The sequence below is a fragment of the Columba livia genome, chromosome 16 (genome assembly GCF_036013475.1).
Source record: "Columba livia isolate bColLiv1 breed racing homer chromosome 16, bColLiv1.pat.W.v2, whole genome shotgun sequence".
NCBI classification, from domain to species: Eukaryota; Metazoa; Chordata; class Aves; order Columbiformes; family Columbidae; genus Columba; species Columba livia.
In genome coordinates, this window is record NC_088617.1 from 15,087,226 (window position 1) to 15,093,225 (window position 6,000).

Here is a 6,000-nt window from a genome sequence, read left to right on the forward strand (position 1 = left end):
TTGTCACAACTCCTCCGTCATCCCCAGTGGGCATAAAACCACTGAGATCACCGTGACAGCTCTGGAAGTTGTATGGCACTTCCTTCAAGCAGCTGGGAAGCTTTGCAAAGAGCTGCAGTGAGCCAGGCCTCGCTCAGGGAAAGCTCTCAGGAAAGGTAATTTTCCCGACAGCCCATGGTCAGAACCCCCAGCCAGCTATTAGGCCCGGGAAAGGTGACATCCAGGAGAGCCTGCCTGGGCAAGACAAGAGCTGGCAGGTCAGGGTTCAGCCTCATGGGAAATTTCCTATGCCACGTCTTTGCAAGCAAGAAGGGGCTTAGGAACCCAGCTGAGCTCCAAAACAAGACACGTAAGCAGATACAAAGTGTGAAATACAGATATCTTCTGCAAAGCATCATAATTTTTATGCCACGGACAGCGAGACACAACAAGTCCAGACTTCAAGAGGTCGGTGCAAATCTCAGGGCGTGTGGTTTCAACAAAGCCAGCTTTCAGCAAGACACAGCACCGCAAACAACGGCTCGTGCCGAGGACTTCCCTCACATGCCCAAGCAGAGGAGCTGAATCTTCACTGCCATTTATTTTGCACAGATCTAAAAATACCATCCCCCAAATGAAGAATGATCAAGCAAACTCCCTGCTCAAAACAGCTCCTGCTGATCATCCCAGGTACAGCCTGTGGTCTGCTTGCAACCCCTTTGCTTTCAGTAAGTATGGACTAGAGTCCTTTCTCAAACACAGCCTCCTCCTGGGAAGAGTGAGTGAAGTCTCAGCCTGGCCCAGGGTGACCAGCACACCCTGCCATGGTCTTAGAGACCCCTGCTGCCTGCGGCCCCCGGCACGGCCAGAGCGCTCAGCCAGCTGCGGCTTCAGTCCTGGCTGTGACAGACCCAGGCTGGAACAGGGCAAGAAGAAAAAACCTGCCGAGCTCCAAGCTCAAAATCAGCACCTTGAACCCTGCCAAAAGCAAATCGGAAGTCAGCACAGCTTCTGGCAACCAGGTGCTGCCTCGCCTGTGGCTGACGCTGCTAAGCAAAGCTGGCGACTTCAGCCGGAGCCACGGGCAGCCAAACCAGGGACAGAGGTGCTGCCGTGGCGTGGGGTCCTCCCAGGGACACTTTCTCACAGGCTGCTGCCCTCCTCTGCGGATGGTGAAGAGATGATGTGGGCACCGAGGGAAGCAGGCTGCCATCTGGATCCAGGACTATTCATCTCTGATGATGGCAGCAGTGGCTCAGTGCTTGGGAGAAGCCTGATTGTGGACAGATTAGAGGGGACACAGTGTGTTCATTTCTATCCATGCTGTGCTGCTCTTACCCAGACTGAAAATAAAGCCTCATTTTTCATGCAAAGATGCACAATGGTTAAGATGAGAAAAGCTTGCCTGGGAGGCATGCAGGTATCAAACCAATTTCAAAACGGATCTTCCAATTACTACTGATGTTTATTTGATTTACATTTTTTTCTGGCTTGCCAGATGTTTAGGCTCTGAGGGTGAAACTCAGCCTGGCCCTATTGGACTGGTGTGAGGGTGTAAGAAGGTGGAAAAGTCTCCTACTGCAGAGTGGCACGTTTCCCTTCAGCTGCTCTATTCCTTCATCACTTGCAGCCGTGTTTCAAACTGTACCGGTACGTCATGTACACTGTGAGGAGAGAGGGAGCTGAGCTGCCGTGGAGATCAGAACCGGGCTTGCACACAACAGATGCTGAGCCCGGATTTGGAAAAGCCCCATTTTCCTGCCGGTGTAAGAAGTAGCCCCACGTCTCAGGAGCAGGGGTGGTGGCTCCAACCAGGTGTCAGCTTCCTGCAGGAAGCCTCTGGGCTGGCTCTGCTTTATGCTTCCTCAGAGGAGAAGCAGTCAGAGGTGGATTTGGAGGCTTTGAGAGTCCATTTTGCAGGAAGCACACCAAGATGCCCAAGTCCTGTGGGCTGCCAGCCCCTGCGCATCTCCATGGACACATCTGCTAACGGTGCGGCAGGTGCCAGACCTACACCAGGATGGCGACATGGTGTTGGGAGTGTCACCAAGGTTCAGATCCTCCAAGGCATGTTGGTGCCAAACTCCGGTCGAAATGATGGCAACAAGGCTCTAAATCCTGCTTCTGCCTGGGCTGCGTCCTGGACTGGGGCTTCCTAACTGCGTCATGGTAAAGGCCCATAGGAGAGTTTGTTCCGTGGCATCTGTCTCCTGGAGGGGAATTAGCATGTGGGGGGGCATTTGTCTGCCCCTGCAAAAGTCTAACGTGAGTGTACTGACCGGATCCATTGCTACAGCCAGAGGGGCACGCAGGGAGCCTGCCCGCCGCCCGCATCCGCAGCGGAACCGAAGGCACTGCCCTGCCAGGCGCTGCCGCTTGCTGTCAGATGGCTCCATTTCCCCTCAGCCCCTCTGGCCCTGTGTGATCTGGCACAGAGCAGGAGCACCTTTACACAGGCAAAACCCAATGGGCAGCAGGGTGTGAGATTCAGGCTGGCCGCCCTGCCTCTGCAGGGCAGCTCTGCCAGTGGGCGCTGCCTGCCCACACACACAGCATAGCACAGCATGACAATGCCTGTCCCCGTCCCAGGGAACAGAACGGGGGACGTTCAGGGCCTTTCCCCTCCTCAGGATGCACACAGCCAGACACAGGCCAAGGCCACGCTCAGAGCCAGCCCCCGCTTGGTGAGATGGGGACAGACATGCAGAGGTGGGCTGGGGGGAGCTGGCAGCCCCTCTCCCCGGGAGGTGCCAAGAGCCAGCCTGGGGTCAGATGCTCCCATCAGACCCTGCCCCAGGCCCGTGGGGGAAGCAGGCAGCTCTGGCCCATGGGGGCTCACAGACTGCACACACCTCCCCGCTTTCCCACACGTGCCCGCTCCCTCCATCACACTTGTGTGTTCCCTGGCACACACCCACAGCCCCAAACACACACATCCTGCAGCGCGCAGACACGCAGGCACACATCACCTGTCGATACGCAGGCGTGCGCACACATGCACACTGAGGCTGGGGTTGCTCCCACACACGAGCCCAATGCAGTTGGCACACGGAAATGGGGACATGCTAAGCTCCGCATCCCTCAGACTGACAGGCATGTTGTGGATGTCACAACCAGGCGCAAACGCACATGCCGGCTCCGCAGTGGATCCCCCACACAGGCGCAAACACTCAGCCTGGGGTTCTGGCACGCACGCACACAGAGAAGCGCAATGTGGCTCCCAGGGAGACCGCGGCGGGGACAGGCTTCGCTGTGGCTCTCACACCCAGCCTGCGCAGCCGTGGGGCCCCGACTTGCTGCGGCCAGCACCTGCACACCTCGGTCTCCCGCTGCCTGTGCACAAACACCCGTGGGGTGTGATGGGCCACGCCCCCCCGGGTGGGTGCTAGATCTCACACACACACACACACACACACACGCACACGCACACGCACACTGAGCCCCATGGCTCCAGAGACACTTAACTCCTTGTTGCCTGTCCCCAGCACCATCCAGCCCAGCCCTGCACCAGCCAGTCCAGCTCCACATCATCCAGCCCGGCCCCAGCATCCGGCCCCAGCACCATCCGTCCCTCCAGCCCGTCCCCTCCAGCCCGTCCCGGCTCCCCCCGGACTGCGCCTCCTGCCCCGCTCCCGGTCGCCCCCGCTGCGTCGAGGCGGCCGCCGCGGCCCCCGGCCCCGCAGCCCCCGCGTCCCCGGCCCCGCTCACCTCGATCCGCCGCGGCAGGAGGCGGCGCCCGGGCAGGAGCGGTCCCGCGGCGGGGCAGCGCCCGCTCCTCGCAGTGCCCCGGCGGCGTCGGGCCCGGCGGGGGGCCCGGCTCGGCTCGGCCCGGCCCGCACCGGCCCCCGCCGCTGGCCGGCCGCCGCTGCCCCCCTGCCCGCGGCGCGGTCCGGCCGCCTCGCCCCTATGCGGAGGCTCCAGCAGCACCGAGGCGATGCCCATTCATTCAACTTGTCCCCCGCAGCCCTCCCCTTCCGCCACGCGCTCCCAGCCTCCTGGATGGAGGTGGCTAGTGATGCTGCAGCGGTACCCAGAGCCCCCGGAGAGTACAGTGCGGAGAGGAGGGAGGGAGAGGAGGAGGAAGGAGAGCAGAAGGAGGGAAGAGGAAAGAGAGAGAGAGGGAGAGGGCGATGGCTGCCCCCAAAACCAGAGCTGGATCAGGAGAAGACTCCGGGATTTCCACAAGGAAATCAGGGCAGGGAGCGGAGCGGGGTCGGCACAGCACCCTCCATCCAGCCCGGCACAGCACCCCGGCGCAGCACCCAGCGGTGCTGCGAGGGTGGCAAGGGCAAGAAAAAGCCTGGAGAATACAGGCGGTGGGCACAGCCCCCCAACGGCCAGAGCAGGGTCAGGGCTCCCCTGGAAAACCAAAATGTCCTCCTCTTCCCAGTCAGGGCTGACACCAGCCAGGGGGTCACCAGCCACTCCAGCCAGCAGCTTGGCTATAAGGACATGTAGAGCTCGGGGGCACCTTCTACCTATGTTGTCAACCCAGTGTGCAGGGTCTGTGTGCTTGGCCCTGGCAGCCCCCCAGCTTTGCCATGTTAGGCAGGGCTCCTTCACACGCTGCGCAGCCAGGACTCCCTCAAAAGGCACCGAGGTCCATGTGTCCTGAGCCCCAGAATAATGTCCTGTACACCACATCAAAGTTTCTCATTTTTTCCTAATTCGGGTCTTGCTTAAACCCCTGGAAAACAATCCACTGACCATCTGCCACAGTAATTTTTGTTTACAACCTTGCACAAATTAGACTCAAATGTTCATTTTGCCTCTTTTGACCATGGCCTTTGGTCATTCCGTTGCATGTGCGTCTTCCTAGGCACCAGCTTGCCCTAGGCTGGGGGTGGCCTCACCTGGCAGCCAGCTCCAGGCTTTAGGCAAGTGTGCTTGCTCCTCCAGCTTTCTATGATCTTCTTAGGAGGGTTTGCTCCTAACTGGCATTGCCCCTGCCAAGCCTCCCTGATTGCCATAGTCCTCTCCTGGGGAGACCTGAGAAACCTATCTGGGGGAACAGCCCCTCTATTCAGATGCCTCTTTAAGGTGTGTGCAGGAAAAGCAACGAACTTTTAAGCACGCTGAGCTGATGGAGCCATGCAGGACATGGAGCAAGAGCTCTTGAACCCCCTGCCACGGGTTCACAGCCTGGCCTCAGGCAACTCAGGTCTCTGTGGTTTCAGAGGTAATTCACAGAATTTGCTGCTTTGGGTGGCTTGATCAGGGTTGCCCCATGAGAAAGTGAGGTGTTCAGAGAGCCAAGCAGCTGTTATTTCTAAAAATTGATGTTGCAGCCACTGTGAACCTCTGTTTCCCTAACTGGAGTCTTCAGAGTCAGGCCTGAAGGATGAGTACAAGGTGCTATGAGCAGCTAGCATGGTTATTTTTGCATCACTTTGCCCTGGTGCTTTTCAAATGGAGAGTTTGGCTTTCTGGGCAAGAAGCTTCGCTCTCTAAGGAAAATGGAAATATACAGATTTTTTTCCTTCCTGTAGCAGAATCAGCAAAAGTGCAGCTGCCTTCACAGTTCTGAATACAGAACTGACCATTCAGTTCATCCCTGAGGGAAATGACCAAGTAGAGAGGAACAATGAGCTTCACAGTGCTCTCTGCACCCTCTAAAGTCTTTCTCGATGCAGGAATTTTCTCTCCTAAGTTTCAAGGATGCCTTTGCAGGGCAATGAAGGCTACTTGTATGCTTTCAAAACCCCTCTCTTGATCCCTATCACATTCAAATTGGACTTTCTTCTCAAAATGAAATTTGGCAGGTTATTCGTCAATGATGGAGACTGGGGTCCAGAGGCATGGGGACAAAAGAGAGCAGAAGCTGAGTGGATGGCTGACTTCAAAAGGCACCACACTGCTGCAGAGGCAAAGCACATTTCATATCTGTCAAAGGCAAGAGAATTTCCAGACTCCTGTGGCAGGACCAGTCAGTCTTGAATCTTTTGGCTTTGAGGGACAATGCCTTTTCCATCATCCTGTCTATTCTACAGCCCCTTTGAGCCTTATGTCAGCCCCAACTTT

General features: G+C 57.5%; 1 protein-coding gene across 4 annotated transcripts in view; it reads right to left on the minus strand.

Moving 5' to 3' along the window:
• DLGAP4 (DLG associated protein 4) overlaps positions 1 to 4,032 on the minus strand; it is a 174,943-nt gene extending 170,911 nt beyond the window's left edge. Inside the window, exon 1 of one of the 4 annotated variants that reach the window (XM_065032719.1) lies at positions 3,688 to 4,032. The gene's annotated coding sequence lies outside the window, so the exon portion shown is untranslated. The remainder of the gene's footprint in view (positions 1 to 3,687) is intronic. The other 3 variants (XM_065032720.1, XM_065032721.1, XM_065032723.1) reach the window with 3 other exon arrangements.
• Between the last annotated feature and the right edge of the window lie 1,968 nt (positions 4,033 to 6,000).